At 41.0% G+C, this 21,058-nt stretch overlaps 1 non-coding gene across 1 annotated transcript; it reads left to right on the forward strand.

The window, feature by feature from the left end:
• The first annotated feature begins 12,410 nt into the window (after positions 1-12,410).
• LOC141654443 (small nucleolar RNA R71) lies at positions 12,411-12,517 on the forward strand. Its single transcript, XR_012548002.1, has one exon. It is a non-coding gene; the product is annotated as a small nucleolar RNA R71 (small nucleolar RNA).
• The last annotated feature ends 8,541 nt before the right edge of the window (positions 12,518-21,058 follow it).

A 21,058-nucleotide genomic window follows, 5' to 3' on the forward strand; every position in this document is an offset into this window, starting at 1 on the left:
TATCCGTATTTTCTAACCTAATTTTCTTTTGTTTTTCTCAAATTATCCGTCTTAAATATATTTTTGACGTAAATCAATTAATCCATTGTATTTTATTGTAATTTTCATTATTGTATTTATTTATTATATTGGATGATTTATTTATTTGTTTTCACATGTAATTAATTCTAAACTCTACTTCAACATTAGTGAGTGCTAATTACATGTTCACCAACTTAGTATTAATTCACATGCTAGGATTAATCTGTGGATGTTGCATTGCATGCATATAATCGACAGCATATCGTGTACAAACGATTTCCTTAATCATTAGTAGAGGCCGCTATCGAGGCGGGCGGGATTAGGTGTTCAGTAAAAGGACTTCCTGATACATACCCTCACCCCTTACTCCAGATCTCTGTGAACATCCGTGTTCATTGGCATCCACGAGAGTCATTCTAGACATAGAATGCTAAGGGTAACGAGTTCTTAGTGTTCATGTCACTACTTTGTGTCTTGACTTGACACGAGGTACTCGAACGGTTTCCAATTTTCCACAATAAATTGGTGGCGACTCCACAAATGCAAACTCTTGTTTCTCAAGGGCCCCCGTGGGCCCCCCGTGTCCACAGGAACAGCTCACGTACAACACGTGAATGGAGGTGGAATCCTAGTATCAAATGAAAACCTATAGATGGAATCAGATTGGCGAAAACCTTATGTAGAATGGCTGAAAGATGGGAAACTTCCAGATGATAGGAAGAAAGCACAAAGTTTCAGGATCAAGGCCTCCAGATTTGTGTTAATAGATAATGTACTCCTTAGGAGATCTTTGGCAGGACCTTACCTCAGGTGCCTGAACAAGAAAGAAGCTAGCACAGTACTGCAGGACATATACAGCAGTGAGTGTGGGAATCACGCTGGGGGAAGAAGTCTATCTAACAAAGCCTTAAGACATGGGTATTTCTGGCCTACCATGAGGGCATATGCCGTAAACCATGCCAAACGCTGTAACTCATGTCAAAAGGAAGTTCCTACAATTCACCAGCCAGCAGAACCATTGCATCTGATCATCTCCCCATGTCCATTCATGATATGGGGGATGGACATAGTAGGGAAACTACCCAGGGCACCAAGAAATAGAGTATACATGCTTGCCATGACAGATTATTTCTCAAAATGGATCGAAGCTGAATCAAAGACAGAAGTAAAAGAGGCCCAAATGATCTCTTTTATAAAGCGTAACATCATCAGCAGATTTGGGATACCATCTGAAATCATATGCGACAATGGGTCCCAGTTAAGAAAGTCTGCTCCCCGGTACCCACAGACCAACGGACAAGCAGAGTCCAGCAATAAATCATTGTAGAGAACCTCAGAAAACGGCTGGAGGAACTTGGGGGTAAGTGGGCAGACGAATTATCACTAGTACTCTGGTCAGACAGAACAACGCCAAAGACAGCAACAGGACAAACGCAGTTCAGCCTAGTATTCGGTGCAGAAGCCGTACTTCTATCAGAAGTTCTGGTACCAACGCACAGGTATGGGTGCGAGACAGTAGAGGAGAATCAGATCGAAATGACCAGGAACATGGACACAGTTGACGAACTAAGAGAAAATGCTTACATAGGCATGGCATCATACAAGCAATCCGTAGCAAGAACGTATAACAAAAACGTCAACACAAGGACCCTCGCAATAGGGGACCTGGTATTCAGAAGGGTGTTTGAAAATAGAATAAAAAACAAGGCAGGAAAGTTTGCTTACAAATGGAAAGGACCGTATCAGGTCGAAAGCATTGTTTGGAATAGGGCATACTGGTTGATGACCATGCAAGGTCAGATCCTGCACAAACCCTGGAACATTCGCCATCTGAAACAGTACTTTGTCTGACAAAGTGCTGAAATCTTAGTGTACAAAGGACCTTTAAATAGTCCATAAAGCAAAAAAAAAAAAAAAAAAAAAAAAAAATGGGGGGGGGTGGGGGTAATATATACTATACTTATTAAGTTTTGGTTAGTTCTTTCGTTTGTTTTCATTTTTAATTATTTTTTTTTGTTTTTTGAAAAATTGAGTCGTTTTAAAAAAGGCTTTGAGTAGTGATAGGTTTATCGCGTACCTATGCAAAAATAATTTCCCTAGACACAAATTAATGTAGTAATAGGGGTCGAACACAAGGAAACGGGAATTACGTCGTGAATTGCTATGGGTGGATTTTTATCAAGGTCGGTTACGATTTGGGTTTGATTTGTTTGATTTGATGATTAATGTAAATTGCAATGTAAATAATATGATAAAAGATAGTCTAAAGGGGTCGGGTCACTCATGCAAAGGTAAACATATGAACATGATAAACTTGGTACTAATAATCTTGTCAATTACTTAGGCTTAAAGATACCCACCTTACGGCATTAGTATCAACCATAGACCGGGTCCTAGAAAAACTCTCGTCCATGACTAGGTCGTCCTACCATACATGCTTAGTCTAATTCAATTCCGTGCCTCTCGACTTTAGAACGAATAAACAAGTTTTAATCTACGACTACGGCCGATAATCAAAGATTAAGCGTAACAAAGCAAGCATGTGATGGAAGCAATTGATCAAAATTATTATAAACTTTATTTAATCATATTATATGTTTGATTTTGCATGGCTCCCCTAGCCTTTAGACTAGAGAATTTAGCTACTCATACTAAGATATAAAATGCAAACTAAATTGTAGAGAATATTAAACATGGTTGTATGAACTATATTAATTGGGTGATATAACATATGAAAAGAACAAAGCTAAAGTAACAATTATAAAAACTATGTGATAACTAAAGCAATGATGTAAATTGTAAACTTGTAATAAGAAATACCTTAATAAGGAAGACTTGTATGGAAGAACAAATAACTAGAACCAAAAGATTGAATAACAAATGCTTGAGAATCTCTTGAAATACAAATTGTTGAAAGATTAACTAAGGAATGCTTAAACAACTTAAACTTGAAATGAAAACTAATGAGAGAAAACTTATAATGCTTGAGGCTTAATGTAGTAAACTTGGACGTAAAAATGGGATGCCCAAAACCTAGGAATACCTCTCCTATTTATAGGAGAGGAAGGAAAAAACGTAAGAGTCATCAGGCATGCAACCCCGATCGGGGTCACTTAATCCTCGGTTTATCGCCTTAAATCTCCTCTTAATTGCTAAGGTATCCAATGTTGGTGATTAAATGTGCGATTAATCACCCGAGCAATGTTCTAAATTCCTAGCATCCTAAGCTCTATTGGCATCCAATGCTTGCAACCTTGATATGGACCTTCATTTTGGGCTTGACTTTGCATTTGGCTTCATGTTTAATTCCTTACTTCAATCCACTAATCTTCATGCAAAACCCAAGAAATCTTCACACACTTAGTCCAATATTTGGCCTTGTTTAGCTTAGTGAACTTGGTGTACAAAATCATAGGAAAAAGCCTCTAAATGCTTAGATTCCTACAAAACCGTAACAAACACAACAAAACACCTAGAACACAAAATTAGCTCAAAAATATACTAATTAAAGCATGATAATCAATAGAAACCGAGCTAAAATGAGGGGTAAAAGCATATATAAAATGAACATATCAAACTCCCCCAAGCTAAACCCTTGCTTGTCCTCAAGCAAGAAACCAAATCCCATCAATTGCTATATCCTAAACAAGCTAAGCATAATGATTTAAAAACCCGAAACAACATGGGCAAGGAATAAAGCAAGACATGGATGAGATTTACACGACGGCGTAGCATAGAAAACTTTGAATGAACCTTTAAGCTCTTGCATGATCTTTCGACTTATGGACTCTCACGGGACACTCAAACTCTTTTATATGTGAAAGGACAATTTTTGTGAATGAACACTCAACTATCCTCAACTTACAACAATGTGCCCGCAATCTAATATGGTAAACATGTCAAAACTAACAAGCAAAGACAATCAAATGTAAGCATGATAAAGAAGCCAAATGGGTAGGAAGAAGGTAAATAAACATGGGTAAGAAGGGGGAACAAAAGAGTTATGGTAATGTGGAGCTAAGTCAAGCTAGCAACTACCCAAAATGCAAGGATGCTCAAATCCCAATTCTAACCCAATTTTTCAATTCAAACCATAAGAAATTTCTCCAAAATATAATGAATAAAGCTTGAGAATTTCTCACATCTTTTCTTTTTCTTCTCTTTCTTTTCTTTTTCAATGCATACTTCTTTTTTCCATGCTTTTTCTCATTCATTCATTTTTTTCTTTCTTTCTTTTTTTCATTTTCTTTCATTTTCCAATTTTCCAATTCTTTCTCATTTCTCTTTTTCTCTCTCTTTTTTTTTTTGAGCATTAAGACCAAGCTCACATGATTTCAAAAAACCAAATATATCCCAATGAGCACCCAAACACTATCCAACTAAGCTACTAGCTCAACAAGGGTGGGCAATTTCAATGATGTAGCTAAGGATAAATTTTGTGAAGGGGTCAAAAAGGCTAAAATATCATGTGAATGGCTCCAAAATGCTAAAACAAATGAATGCATGCTTACCAAGAAATGACATGAAGACCATACTTGTGCGTTTTGATGTAACACACATTATAAGGAGACACCTACACTCACCTAAGTGAGACCAAATAAAGATGAAATGGCCTTAAAGGAGGTTCTACCTTACCATTTTGTAGCTTGCCACAAGTCAAGATCAAGCCTATTCGGTTCATTCTCCATCTCCCACCTACTATGTCAAGACATCCCCATGTAGCTAATATCCCATCATTAAAGAATAAATCATTAGCAACAAGCTATTGTTAGGATAAGCAAAGAGGAAAGTAGGCAACAAGCAAGCACAAAGCAAAAATTTCTCTCAAAAATTTTCAAATTCCTACACTACATGCAAACTACACTATATGCAAATGCAATCCCCCCCCAAGCTAAACATCACATTGTCCTCAATGTGCCAACTATCCAAATCACCCAAGCAAACCATAAAAATGGCTCAAAGCACAAAGCAAGGACTAGAGGTTATGTCTAATGGGTTGCAAGATCTAAACTAATATGCAAAGCAATTAAAACTTACTCAACTTGCTAGCCCCCCCAAGCTAGCATGAATTCGGGGGATGTCGTCATTGATCAACTAAGAAAAGGGCCAAAAATTGAACCCCTTCCTCCCTTTCTTCTTCTTCTTTCCACTACCACTTGATTCTCCTTGTTGGCCACTTCCACTTGAGTCATCCCCTTGAAGAGGAGTGACATACTCACCAATATCTTGGCCACTACCAAGACCTTCACCATAACTACTAATCCCACCATAGCCACCATAGCCTCCATATCCTCCATAGCCTCCATAGCATGCCTCAATCCCATAATCCGAACCACAAAAATCCGGGCCGGGTTCATAGTGAGCAAATGTACCTGCATCATTGTGAGGAGGGGAAGGGGGAATAGGAGATGGAGGAGGAAATCCGCCCGGAGGATAAGTATAGAATGAAGGGTGTGGCCCCTCGGGTCGGATAACTCCTTGCCTAGCAAAATGATCATAAATAGGATGTAATGCAAGTCGTTGGTCATCACGAATTTGATTAACACCTAAGTTCATTTCTCGCATCATGTTCATCATTTCTATGCTAGATGGTGACTCAATGCTAGAGGTGGAATGACGTGCTTGGGAGGATGAACCTCCCACACGTCTCTCAACGGTGGTAGTTGACTCACCTCTAAGGGCTAAATGGTAGGTCGGTCTAACAAAAGGTTCACTTCCACTACGAGGCCTAGTATGAACCAAAGCCTTTATTTCTTTCTTTTCCTCGGGTAGACGAATGGAGTCTTGCCTACCTATCTTCCAAATCATGTTGGGATGAGCATCTTTAAACCAATTACAAGAAAGAAAGTATTCATAATCAAGACCAACTCCCCTAGACCTAGACTCAAGCAATGGTCTCAAACCGGTAGTCTCTTGGTTGAACCGACACAAATGGTGAGCAATTTTTGTGACCAAACCACCTAAGACAATGCAACTATTCTTGGGGTTAGTTTGTTTGGTCAAGTGGACCGCAAAGTGGTAGGGGATATTGATTCCCCACTTCTCATCACCATTAACATTTAAGAAAGCACCCAAGATTTCTAACTCAATCTTCCTCACCGAGTGAGGTTCATTTCTACCAAAAAAAGGTCCATCCCATAAACCTTTGCCAAACCCTTATGTCGGGATAATGAATAAATTGATGTGGTGTATGATCAAAACCCGGAAAAGTCAAGTGGGAAATGGCATCCCAAGTTAAAATGGGATTATAATCGTCGGGTGACTCGGTTGGCAACTTGTGAGGCAAATCAAAAATAGCGGTGAAATCCGCTAAGTCCATCTTATGATCTTCATTAAATAAACGAAAGGTAACAAAGAGAGTGCTTAGGGTCTCTTAGACCTATGGAACTCAAAGAGCTCAAGAACTCAAGGGTGAGTTCGGGAAGGTCTTATAATTCATGGTATAACAAGATTTCATGCCAAGATTTTTAAACAAAGCTTTAACATTTTTCTCTATTCCAATGTTGTTTAAAGATGCTTGGTTAATGAATTTCGTTGGTTCCATACCTTTGCTTTTCAAAACAACCCAATTGTTGTATTGAGCTAGTGAATTGAAGATCACATTTGGATATTCCGGGTCATGCCATTGAGGAACATCCTCCATTTGGACATCCGCTGCTGCATTTGAAGCCTCCGCCTCACCTCTCCTTCTCTTAGAAGCACCTTGTGAAGGAGCTTTTCTTGGTGCCATATTTCTGAAATTTTAAGACAAAATTCATCTTAAGGCAAACCAAAATCCATCCTAATAGGCATAATAGTATGAATTAGTGAACTAATTCACACTACAAACAAGTAATAATCATTCTACAACCAATTTCTAGCACTATTAAGCACAAAATCGAATTCCCCCAAATTGATTTAGGGTTTGCATAATCCAATTAATTGATTGTAATAGATGAATTTAAAGAGAAAAGAGAAGAGATCTTACCAATTTGATGTTAATGGTTGAACAAAGCTTGCAAATCAATGAAGAAAATGAAGTTTCCTTGTGATTTTAGGTAGAAAAATGAAGAAAAATGATGGAGAAGAGGATGAGGGAGTACCGTCGGGTTTGAAGTGAATGATAGAAAAGCTTTTTTTTTACTTACCCGTCATATAATTCAGAGTAGCTACAGTACCACGACCCCGATCGGGGTTAGGCGGCCCCGATCGGGGTTGACCATTCCTCCGCTTTTTGACTTCCTCGTATAAGGGGGTGACTTATTTTTCCTTTTTTTCGAAAACCACGTCCCCGAACGGGGTTTTTGCATGGGGTTGCGTGTCAAATGCACTCCATTTTCTCCTTTCTTTATTTTCACCTAAAAATCACAAAAGAAAAATCGTTAAGTTGAGTATTTTATTACTAATCTACGAAAAACAATTAAATTGCAGAAAATTAAAAACAAAAATGAATAAAAGCAATAAAAAGCTTGGGTTGCCTCCCAAGAAGCGCTGGTTTAACGTCCCGCACGACGAAAAAGCTTGAGTCGGTTTAAGCTTTCTTTGGTAGAGGTTGAACGGTCATTTCCTCTATCACACCAACGATCACATTCTCATGGTAGAGCTTCAAACGATGACCGTTTGCCTTGAATTTTTCGCCCTTGGTGGTCATCACTTCAACGGAACCGAACTTGTTGACATTTGTGACGGTATATGGACCGGACCACCGTGATCGTAACTTTCCCGGAAATAGCTTGTATCGGGAATTGAATAGCAAGACCTTATCACCAATTTGAAATTCCTTGTTCAAGATCTTCTTATCATGCCATCTCTTTGTTCTCTCCTTGTGGAGACGGGAGCTCTCATAAGCTTGCAAACGGAATTCATCGAGCTCATTGAGTTGCAACAACCGCTTCTCTCCACTTAATTTCGGGTCCATGTTAAGCTCCTTAATTGCCCAAAAAGCCTTTTGTTCCATCTCAACGGGAAGATGGCACGCCTTTCCATAGACCAACCTATATGGTGAGGTACCAATAGGTGTCTTAAACGCGGTGCGGTAGGCCCATAAGGTATCATCGAGCTTCATACTCCAATCCTTTCGTGATTTGGCAACAACTTTCTCAAGTATGGACTTGATCTCACGGTTGGAAACTTCTACTTGGCCACTAGTTTGTGGATGATAAGCCAAGCCTCTTCTATGGTAGACTCCATATTTTTCCAACAAAGCATCAAGTTGTTTCTCACCGAAATGAGTACCACGATCACTAATGATTGCTCTTGGAACACCGAACCTCGGGAATATGATCTTCTTGAACAAGTTGATCACGTTGCGAGCATCATTGGTAGGAGTAGCAATTGCCTCTACCCATTTAGAGACATAATCAACGGCAACCAAAATATACCGATTCCCTTTTGAGGAAGGAAACGGTCCTTGATAATCTATGCCCCAAACATCGAATACTTCTACCTCCAAAATTCCGTTGAGAGGCATCTCGTGTCTTCTTGATATGGAACCCGTCCTTTGGCAAGCATCACAAGCCATCACGAAATTTTTGGCATCTTGGAACATGGTTGGCCAATAGAAACCGGATTGCAACACCTTTGCAACGGTCTTGGATGGTCCATGATGACCACCATAAGGAGAAGAATGGCATCCTTCTAGCACCCCTTTCACATCCCATTGTGGGACACATCTCCGGAATAGCCCATCGGAGCAATGTTTGAACAAATGTGGATCATCCCATAGGAAGAACTTGGCATCATGTAAGAACTTCTTCCTTTGTTGATATGAAAGGTTGGGTGGCAATTATCTTCCAACTAGGTAGTTGGCTATGTCGGCATACCAAGGAGTATTGGCTTCCAACATCATTAGAACATCGTCGGCGAAGGAATCATCAATAGGTAATTCAATACCTCCATCTTTGAACTTCTAACGGGATAAGTGATCGGCAACAACATTTTCGGCCCCCTTCTTGTCTTTAATCTCAAGATCAAATTCTTGCAAAAGCAAGATCCATCTTATCAACCTTGGCTTAGCTTCTTGTTTGGCTAGGAGATGCTTCAATGCGGCATGATCGGTATGAACAATGACTTTGGAACCAATCAAGTAAGAGCGGAATTTGTCTAAGGCATAGACAATGGCAAGTAGCTCTTTCTCCGTGGTGGCATAATTGATTTGAGCCGCATCCAAGGTTTTGCTAGCGTAGTAGATAGCATGGAGAACCTTGTCCTTTCTTTGTCCTAGCACGGCACCTACCGCATAGTCACTTGCATCACACATGAGCTCGAATGGCAAGTTCCAATCCGGTGATTGGATGATAGGTGCGGAAATCAAAGCCTTCTTAATCCTATTAAAAGACTCAAGAAAATCGTTAGTAAACACAAAGGGAGCATCTTTTAAAAGAAGCTCCGTAAGGGGTTTGGCAATCTTAGAAAAATCTTTGATAAAACGGCGGTAAAAACCCGCATGGCCTAGAAAACTCCTTACACTCTTCACATTTACCGGTGGGGGTAGTTGCTCAATAACTTGGACCTTAGCACGGTCCACTTCAATTCCTCTCTCCGAAACAATATGACCAAGCACCACTCCTTCATTTACCATGAAGTGGCACTTTTCCCAATTCAACACCAAATCAACTTCTTCACAACGCTTCAAAACTTTGGACAAGTTAGTCAAACAAGCATCAAAAGAAGACCCATAGACACTAAAATCATCCATAAACACCTCCATGATAGACTCAATTTAGTCGGAAAAGATGCTAATCATGCAACGTTGGAAGGTGGCAGGGGCATTACAAAGACCAAAAGGCATTCTACGGTAGGCAAATGTACCATAGGGACATGTAAACGTGGTCTTCTCTTGGTCATCCGGGTGAATGGGTATTTGAAAGAACCCGGAATAGCCATCTAGGTAGCAAAAGTATTTGTGACATGCCAACCTTTCCAACATTTGGTCAATAAAAGGTAATGGGTAGTGGTCTTTCTTGGTGGCTAGATTTAGCCTCCTATAGTCAATGCACATTCTCCAACCCGTCACAATTCTAGTTGGAATTAACTCATTTTTATCACTTTTTACTACGGTGGTTCCTCCTTTCTTAGGAACCACTTGGATCGGACTCACCCATTTAGAATCGGAAATCGCATAGATAATTCCCGCATCTAACAATTTAAGCACTTCCTTTTTGACCACTTCTTGCATGTTAGGATTTAGTCGTCTTTGACCTTGGACACATGGTTTATGATCTTCCTCAAGATTGATTCGGTGCATGCAAAATTCGGGACTTATGCCTTTTAAATCGTCAAGTTTATAACCAATGGCTTTCTTGTGAGACCTCAAGACATGAAGCAATTTAGCCAATTGACTCTCATCTAATTTAGCACTAACGATTACCGGACACATTCCCTCATTATCAAGAAAAGCATACCTCAAATTGGAAGGAAGGGGCTTAAGCTCGGGTTTTTGTACCTCAACATCTTGTGGTGTAGCAACCAAGCCTATAAAGTGCGAGCTCTCCTCCAACGATAGCTCCTCTCCATCCAATTCTTGCTCCAAAGCATCAATCTCCTCATTTCCAATCTCATCATCACCTGCAAATGATTCTAAAAGCAAGAGTGCCTCCAAGGGATCTTTAGACAAAGATCGAGGTGTAGAGTCTTCTATAACAATGTCAACAACATCCAAAATGTCAATAGAATAACAAGACTCTTCTATCATAGGACTCTTCATGGCACTATTCAAATTATATGTGACCTTATCGTCACCCACTTCCAATGTAATTTTACCGTTCTTGACATCAATCAATGCACCCGCGGTGTGTAAAAATGGTCTTCCCAAAATGATTGGGATTTGGGCATCTTCGGCCATGTCAAGAACAATAAAATCAACCGGAATGAAAAACTTACCAACCTTAACGGGAACATCCTCCAAAACTCCCAAAGGGCGTTTTATAGAACGGTCCGCCATTTGCAATGTGACACTAGTGCATTTTAAGACTCCCATGTTAAGCTTAGCACAAATAGAGTAAGGTATTACACTCACACTAGCACCTAAATCGCATAAAGCTTTATCAATTTGGTAGGTGCCAATTGTGCATGGAATAGAGAAGCTACCGGGATCTTTTAACTTAGGAGGGGACTTGTTTTGCAAAAGAGCACTCACCTCGGCGGTGAGAGCTATTGTTTCAACCTCATCAAAAGTCCTCTTCTTAGTTAAAATATCTTTCATGAACTTAGTGTAAGATGGAATTTGAGTGATTAATTCGGTAAAAGGAACGGTTACCTGTAGATTCTTCACAACTTCCATGAATTTACCGAATTGAGAATTCTTTTGATGCTTTGCCAATCTATGAGGAAATGGCACTTTGACTTTTTCCGGAATCTTTGCTTCAATATCTTTCTTCGGAGGAGCATCCTCCACTTCCTTGACTTTCTCAACAACAACAAGTGGGTCATCCACTTTCTTTGGAATTTCTTCCTTTGCCTTATCATTTGGAGAAACCTCCAACTCAACAAGTACTTCCTCATCATCTTTGGGCATGGATGGCCCATCATATTTCGTTCCACTTCTTAAGGAGATAGCATTAAGGGTAGCATGTGGTTGCTCACCTTGAGGGGGTAGTTGACCCGATTTCCTTGAAGAGCTAGATGAAGCCAATTGAGCCATTTGTTGCTCCAACATTTTGATCGCGGCATTTTGAGCTTGCTCATTCTTTTGGATTTGAGCCAACAATTCCTTTTGCATACGGATTATCAAGCCCTCAAGCTTACCTCCCTCTTGGTTATTTTGTTGGGCATTTTGTTGTGGAGGTTGAGTTTGTTGGAAATTGTTTTGTGGGGGCCTTTGTTGATTTTGATACCCCGGTGGAGGGATATATTTTTGTTGTTGAGGGACATAGGCATTTTGTTGTGGTGGGGGTTGTGGTTGAGGATTTAGCACATTGTTGCTTCTATAAGACATATTCGGGTGAAATCTTGAATTTGGGTTATATGTGTTGGAGAATGTACCCGGTGGATAAACATTTTGTGCATTTTGTCTTAAAGCTAAGAAGGCATTTACCTCTTCAATGGGAGCTTGGCAATGAGCGGCATAGTGACCCGCACCTCCGCAACCTTCACACACAACGATTTGGCTCGTTGAAGACATGGCATTGACTTGTTGAATGGAATCTCTAGCATCCCTCTCCGCCAATTGTTGTTGGAGCAAAGCAATTTGAGCTAGCAAAACAGAATTGTTAGAGGATTCTTCTTTACCTTTAGATGGCACAACTCGAGAATTGACATATTGGGCATCATGGACCGCCATAGATTCGATCGTGGCATGAGCAAGGTCGGTGTCAATTTGATCAAACCGCCCATTGTTGGCGGAGTCAAGAATCCTTCGGGACTCGACACAACATCCATTGTAGAATGTTATTGCAAGAAACCAATCATCTAGCCCATGATGTGGGCATTGTCTTTGAAGCTCTTTGTACCTCTCCCAAGCCTCATATAAGCTCTCAAGAGCTTGTTGACGGAATCCGGTGATTTGGCTCCTCAAAGTTTGAGTTTTCTCCGGTGGAAAAAACTTTTGGTAAAAAGCAAGAGCCAATGTCTCCCAATTGGTGATTCCCATGGCGGTGCGGTCAAGGCTATTGATCCAAAGCTTGGCCTTGTCTTTCAAAGAGAAAGGGAAAAGTATTTCCCTTATTTGGGCTTGGGTGACGCCCGTTTGACGGATCATGGAGCAATAGTCACAAAAGTTTTGCACATGCAGATTGGGATCCTCCAAAGGACTTCCTCCAAATTGCTTTCTCTCCACAAGGCTAATGAAAGCCGGTTTGATCTCGAAGTCCGGCGCGGTGATTTGAGTGGTTGTGATTCCGGCCGGAAGCATGGCCGCGGTGGGCTTTGAGTGATCGGACAGTTTCACCATCTTTTTGGTAGTAGATGGTGATGGTGGTGGAGATGATGAACTTGAAATCTCCTCCTCTTCAAGAATCTCTAGATCGTCTAAGTAAGACTTTCTAGCACTTTTGGCTTGTACGGGAGAAGAGGCTTCTTTCACTTCCTTCCAAAAACGTCGTCTTCTCCTAAATGTTTTCTCGGGATCGGAATCCGGTGAAAGCAATTCTCCCTTGCGTGAAGACCTGGGCATAAGACAACAATTTCTAGAGAAGTGATAAGTAACGGTCTCAAGGAACAAGTGTTCCCCAAGACAAAGGAAAACAAGATAAAAATCGACAATTCAAAAAGCAATAAAACCGTTTCCTCGGCAACGGCGCCAAAATCTGATAGGTTTATCGCGTACCTATGCAAAAATAATTTCCCTAGACACAAATTAATGTAGTAATAGGGGTCGAACACAAGGAAACGGGAATTACGTCGTGAATTGCTATGGGTGGATTTTTATCAAGGTCGGTTACGATTTGGGTTTGATTTGTTTGATTTGATGATTAATGTAAATTGCAATGTAAATAATATGATAAAAGATAGTCTAAAGGGGTCGGGTCACTCATGCAAAGGTAAACATATGAACATGATAAACTTGGTACTAATAATCTTGTCAATTACTTAGGCTTAAAGATACCCACCTTACGGCATTAGTATCAACCATAGACCGGGTCCTAGAAAAACTCTCGTCCATGACTAGGTCGTCCTACCATACATGCTTAGTCTAATTCAATTCCGTGCCTCTCGACTTTAGAAAGAATAAACAAGTTTTAATCTACGACTACGGCCGATAATCAAAGATTAAGCGTAACAAAGCAAGCATGTGATGGAAGCAATTGATCAAAATTATTATAAACTTTATTTAATCATATTATATGTTTGATTTTGCATGGCTCCCCTAGCCTTTAGACTAGAGAATTTAGCTACTCATACTAAGATATAAAATGCAAACTAAATTGTAGAGAATATTAAACATGGTTGTATGAACTATATTAATTGGGTGATATAACATATGAAAAGAACAAAGCTAAAGTAACAATTATAAAAACTATGTGATAACTAAAGCAATGATGTAAATTGTAAACTTGTAATAAGAAATACCTTAATAAGGAAGACTTGTATGGAAGAACAAATAACTAGAACCAAAAGATTGAATAACAAATGCTTGAGAATCTCTTGAAATACAAATTGTTGAAAGATTAACTAAGGAATGCTTAAACAACTTAAACTTGAAATGAAAACTAATGAGAGAAAACTTATAATGCTTGAGGCTTAATGTAGTAAACTTGGACGTAAAAATGGGATGCCCAAAACCTAGGAATACCTCTCCTATTTATAGGAGAGGAAGGAAAAAACGTAAGAGTCATCAGGCATGCAACCCCGATCGGGGTCACTTAATCCTCGGTTTATCGCCTTAAATCTCCTCTTAATTGCTAAGGTATCCAATGTTGGTGATTAAATGTGCGATTAATCACCCGAGCAATGTTCTAAATTCCTAGCATCCTAAGCTCTATTGGCATCCAATGCTTGCAACCTTGATATGGACCTTCATTTTGGGCTTGACTTTGCATTTGGCTTCATGTTTAATTCCTTACTTCAATCCACTAATCTTCATGCAAAACCCAAGAAATCTTCACACACTTAGTCCAATATTTGGCCTTGTTTAGCTTAGTGAACTTGGTGTACAAAATCATAGGAAAAAGCCTCTAAATGCTTAGATTCCTACAAAACCGTAACAAACACAACAAAACACCTAGAACACAAAATTAGCTCAAAAATATACTAATTAAAGCATGATAATCAATAGAAACCGAGCTAAAATGAGGGGTAAAAGTATATATAAAATGAACATATCAAGTAGTGCAAGCTGTGGCCTCCTGGATCAAGTCGTTGCCTTGGAACACCATGAGATAGCACCAGGTAATTTTTGCTTCTTGGAAATTTTGTGCTTCTAGGAAGAAAGGCTTTGAGTGCTAACGTCAGTTGTTTGTGAGGCAGAGTAAACTTTGAGGGTCCAATCCCTGCCATGTGGGGGTAACAAGACGTTGCGGAGTCAACCATAAGGAGGGCGTACGGTCTGGAGATGGCAGGGCACGACTATACAAATACCACCTGCATCTCAGCGTTAATCCCGGATAAAAGCGAAGCTACGTTGTGGGTACTAGAATCCCGAGGCTATATACATAGGTGCATGCACGCAATACAAACGCTGGAACCACAGGTGACGCAACATCCCTTGTTAACCGGAAAAGGACAATGAGATGTACGCTTTAACTAGCTATCCTATTGATAAAGTATTTTACGCCATGGGTAAAATATTTTATCAAACACTTGCAAACGTAGGCAGGGACTGCGTGCCTGGTACAAGGGCTGTTTCCTGGAAAATTATAGGTGGGAAGTAAACCCCAGACTAAGAAGACATACAATAGATCAGTGCAAAGTATAGCAAAAGAGGCCTGTGAGCCAGGCCTGGGGCATTTCAAAATAAAAGCACCTGCTACGCAGAGCAGATGCCGAGAGTTTCAGCCTACACACCGACAGGCACAAGCAAACACAAAAAAAAAAGAGTTTCAAAAGTATAATTACAAACTTGCACCACACAGGGCCAAGTCCCCAAAAACATGATTAAAATTTTTAAGAGAGGTCAATCCTCTCAATGACAGCATCCTGATTTTTTCCCTGCCCCCCGTGCTGTGTCTGCTCCTTCAGTGTAGGTACCTGGTCAGCTTCAGGAGTCACCACAGCATTGCCACTAGCCGCCTGTGCCAGGATCTCCTCTACAGCATTTGTCTCAAAGATGGTTCCAGAGATATCCATGGCAAGAAATTCAGGCTCAGGGTCAGCAACCTCAGACTCAAGGGGGCACAAAGCACTTAAGTTCATACCATTGGGGAAAGCACGGATAAATTCGGCATGCTCCTCCTCCAGGTTCCAGGTGGCGTGTCTCCCCTCAGTAAAAGCCCTGATGCATTCGATTCTCCCTTCGAAAGCAGTGTAGGCTCCCACGTTCCTGGCCATTTCCTCGGCACGAGCCTCAACCTTTGTCAGCCCAGTGGTCAGAACATGGTTAACCTCCTGCATCCTGGCTAGCTGGTCATTGGCCACCTCCCTCTCCCTTTTGGCTCCATAAAGCTCATCCCTCAGCTTAGCACAGGTGGCGTTAGCTCCTTGTTCTTCCCCACTACCGCCAAGCATTCAGTCATGGCTCTCTTCAGCATCTTGCGGAGGTAAAGGGAAGATTGCAGAGCCTAAGGTACATGGGAAGTGGTTAGTAAGGAAGCATCAAAATAATGAAAGCAAGGAATAGAGAGAACAAGAGCAGACTTACAGCAAAGCTTTGTTCAGTGGCCAGGTCAGCCATCTCCTGGGGGTCAGTTTTATCAATGATCTGGGAGCAGGCTGGCGTCAGGAGGCGCTCCATCGAGGGCCAGTAGTTGACATGCGCAGCATCCCAAAAGCCAGCAGGAGACGAATCAAGTGTTCTTCAGCACGAGTTGGAGAGCCAGGGGATGAGAGATAGGGGTGACCTCAATCGGTTCAGGAGTCGGCCTGGGGGCAGGTATTCTTTTCGAGGAAGCAGGGGATGGGGTGAATTCATCAACCCTCTTTCTTGCTTGGCGCATTATGATCTCAGAAGTGGTGGATCGGGTACTTCCTGTAAGCCCCATGAGGCATTTGCGAGATCTCAGAATCAAGAGTCGCCAGGATCAAGCATGAAGTAGAAAACAGATACTTACTAGGAGACATGGTTTTTTCGATGGCAGAGGTGACAGGACCAAAAAGCAGTGCAGGGAACTTTCTTTGCTCCTCAGAAATGGAGAACAGCTTAGCAACCGAGGTGTCCTCGTCGGCAGATTTTGCAGGATTCTTAAGTTGTGCAGGAAAGCACAAGGTAAGGGGCATAAGTAGCTGAAGGAATCAGAGAAAAAGACATGCAAGCACATTTACTTTTGGTCTGGATCCAGCGTTCGAAGAGGTAGTCAGCATGCAAGGGGATAAAATCAAGCTTGTCATAGAAGAACCCCTCATACCAACCATCATCTTTGCCCTTAGTCGCGGACTGAAGAAAGTTTTCAGTCTTCTCCATGGCGCTGAAAGTGTACTGGCCATTTCCTAAAGATCGGCACTCAAATATGTGAGCCAAATCTGCTAGCCCGATTTCAGCGCCCAGGTTGTTGTTTAGGGCGACGGTTGACAGAAGGATTCTCCATGCATACGGAGCGATTTAGGCCATTGGAAGGCAGTTCAGGCGAATGAACTCTTGGACCATGGCTGGAAAAGTCAACTTAAGACCACGGTTGACAGAAGGATTCTCCATGCCGGGGCCAGGAATATGAACCACCACATCGTCACCCAGACCCAAAAATGCTTTGATTCTGGGAATGTCGTTTTGGGTGAGGGAGGAATCACAAAAGTGGGTTTTTTTAAGAATACCCTGAGAGGGGAAAGTGTCGTCTGTGATGGAGTCGACGGGAGCAGATGAAGAGGAAGCTTGGCATGTTTTGGCCATAATAAATTGAAAAGAAGGTGGAAATGGAGTACTTGATAGACGGTGGAGATGACGGCGCCGATAGCAAAAGTAGGCGGGGAAGGCGTTTGGGAGATCAAGGGTTTTTGTGAGATTTGAGGAGTTTGTGATGATTGATGAGAGAGAATGAGGGGGAGATGGGTGGAGAATAAATAGAGGTGGTAGTTGGAGTTTAAATGAGGGAATCTAGGGATTGGAGAGGAGTATGCAGAAAGTCACTCAACGATACATTACAATTTCCCGCTCAACTACTAGAAAATGATTTTCGCGAAAAATTGGGAGCAAACTGTTAGGCCTAATTTATGGATATGGGCTGAGCCAGGGAAGCAGGCCTGGGAGCAGGATAATTTCGGATGGGGCAGCAGGCGAGGGAGAATTTGAGTTCGACTAAAGTACTAACAAAACCGCGGACGGAATAAGGAAGTCCAAACTGTTACCAAATTCCGAATAAGGAAGTCCAAGGTGTTACCAAATTCCGAAGACTTAGGGAGTATGTAAAGAAGCCTAGATGCAAAGGTTCCCTATATAAGCGCCATAACGCAAGACCAAAGATTCATTCAAAAAGAGGCACGAGAAACCCTAGCCTACAAAGTGTCATTGTTTTTAGCCTTGTTCCTCACTGTACTCTCAACCGAATTATAGTGAAAATCTTGGTGGGATTCCCTCCCCCCGCGGTTGTTTCCCATGTCAGGTTTTTCGCGTAACCAAAATTCCTTGTGTTCTTTATTTATACTTGCATAAACTCACATATAACCTATTGCAGCATACAAAAATCATCAAACATAAATCGTAATATTGATTAGGCACTAAGACCAATTTAACCCTATTTGGTATAAATATACCAAAACAGATCGACCCCGATAAATGCTACTTTTATTGGGTTTTACAAATAGTTTTTGGTACTGGAAGTGATGGCAAATCCGACTATCAATGATCAACATCAACATCAGTCGGCGCCGCGATCAACCATACCTTATCAGCGACATCTCCGGAAACTCAGAGCAACATCTGCCAAGCCATGAACCAGACCCACTATCCAAGCAATGAATCACCACCAATATCAATACCAACCACAACAGCCACATTAACGCCCAAGACCATCACCGCACGACCACCAAAACACCGCATTTCTTAGGGAAAGTAAAACCTTCGCTGGATCTACAAATAAAACGATGTTTAGATTTAAAGATTACCGCCAGAGCTTCGCCGGAGTTTTGGTGGTCATTCTTGTACTGACATCCGGTATGGGGACCGACATCATTGACCACACGTGGAGATTGAGAGAAGGGCGGAGACGAGTCGAAATCGTGAATTAAATCCGTAAAATAAATGAGATCTGGAAAACAAACTAGATACTCGTTGCGTCGGTGAGGCTAGACTGGCGGCGAAGTGGCGCCCTATCTCCGGCGAAATCTAAGTGTTGGAGTATGGAATATTCAAAGGAGTAATGAAGGGTAAGGGTGAGAGAGATTCGAACTCCGGAAAAACGCCGGTAGAAGAGCCTGGTGTCAGATGACGGTAGTTGTCGGGCTCCGATACCGATGCCAGCGTCAGTTGCATACGGGGGTGAGAGTAAAATGGGTGAGAGGAGGGGGAGTAGTGCGTGATAGTGTGTGGGAAGGAGATGGATTAATAAAGTGTTGTTAATGGGGACTTGATAAACTTTAATCTAAGGCTAAAATATTGAGTTCGTAAGTTCGCACGAGATCCTAATTCTCTCTCTCCCTCTCTCTCTCTCTCTCTATATATATATATATATATATATATATATATATATATATATATATATATATATATAACTCATCATAATGGAATAAAAATATTTCTTTCTAGCTAATTGTAGATACCCAGTATCTGCGAGTCTCCAACAAACACCCGATGATTATCGGACTACAATATGCTTAGGAATCGTAACGTTTAATCGACAGTTTTGTATAACTATACGTCGGAAAACTTAAAAAGATTTCCAAAACAAAACATTTAAAAACTTTTCAAAAGTACCTGGAGTGTTTAACGCACGACGATAGGGTCGCAATGACACTAACTAGAGTCAAAACCGACACCGGACCAAAAACCGACTCAAAAATTCAAATCCCGACTCCAACAACGAGTCAAACCGAGTCAAACACAAAAACTAAAACATTTCAAAACTTCCATGTTAAGTATTCCTGGAATGCTTCATGATCAAATACAAATCATGTCATCCAAAACATAGGATAGAACAAAGCATGATTTCAATTGCGTGATAGTGAAAAGACAGCTCGAAGACCCGCGAATTGGCTCGCGCCTCTTCAAGTAGCCCATGCGGCCACGTCGCTCAAAACGCACACAACCACCCATTTCTCTATAAATACCCCTCAAATACCACCATTTGATGGTACGCGAGTGTCCGCCCCCTCATCTCTCCCTTAAAATTCTAGACTCGACTTCCTAAGTCACAAACCGACACGTATTTTCGACCTACCGATCGAAAATACAAGCCTTACACATTGTTTGGTACCGTCATCGTGCATTAAACCACTTGACCAACCATCTCGACCAACTACACCATCACTAAACTTAAAACAGTCTTTTACATTGCTAAAACGGTTTTCAAACCGAGTTTTCCGACCAAACAGGTTGATACACTTTCGTCGATTTCTCGTCTCAAGCCTAACATGTAAGTATGAGGGTGTAAAAATCCTCTTCTATCATGTTTTTCATCTGTTTTATGACTATAACATGCTAAAACATGCATAACATGATTCAAATATAGGTTAAAGGAGCCAAAATCGGGTTTTGGCCGGAGACAGGGGCTGCTTTTATAGCAGGAGGGCTCGCGCCTCAACCCCCCTCTCAGGCCTTAATCCACCCGTGTTTGGTCTCATCTTTCCTTTTTTATTTCATTTTTTATTTATAATCGGTTTTTACCATTTCAAATATTTCAAATCATTTTTCATGATAAACTTTCATCCATAAAACATTTTTACCCTTGGTTCCTAATACCATGACAGTTTTATCCGTGTTTCGGTGATAATATTTGGTTAAATACATTTTCAAAGGTATTTTAAAACCTTTTATTTCATTTCTTTACACTTTCAAAACAAAAATATTAGTCATAAATACAAAGTCATCCTTGGTTTCACATACCATGTCGGTTTTAAATCCGAGTACTGATGCGTGTCTATAATATGATGTTTTAAGTCTTTATTTCCACGCATTTTATGTCTATTATATGTAGTTTATTCTACTATTTCCCCTATTTCTGTCTACTCTCGTATTTTTATGTAATATTGCAGATTATTGCGGAAATGAGCAGAAAATGAACCAAATCTTGACCCCGAAAGCTAAGCTTAGGAAGGACATGAATACTTGACTCGGACTTGAAGTTTAGAATGCATTTCAAGGCCTGAAAGGTGTATTTGCGTGAGTTTTAGAAGTGGATTGCCAGCTACAGTGGTCTATAGACTGACCTACATGGTCTATAGACCGTCAGAATGCTTCTCGACATAGGAGGCTGCTTCAGATGGCTATATCTCGAGTTCTAGAGCAGATAATCGAGTGATTCCAATTGGAGGTGAAAGCTTATCCTCTTAGCTTTCCAACGCCGCGTAGAGCGCCTGATTTGACCATGTAACGAAGAAA

This window comes from Silene latifolia, chromosome 4, assembly GCF_048544455.1.
Source record: "Silene latifolia isolate original U9 population chromosome 4, ASM4854445v1, whole genome shotgun sequence".
Lineage (NCBI taxonomy): Eukaryota > Viridiplantae > Streptophyta > Magnoliopsida > Caryophyllales > Caryophyllaceae > Silene > Silene latifolia.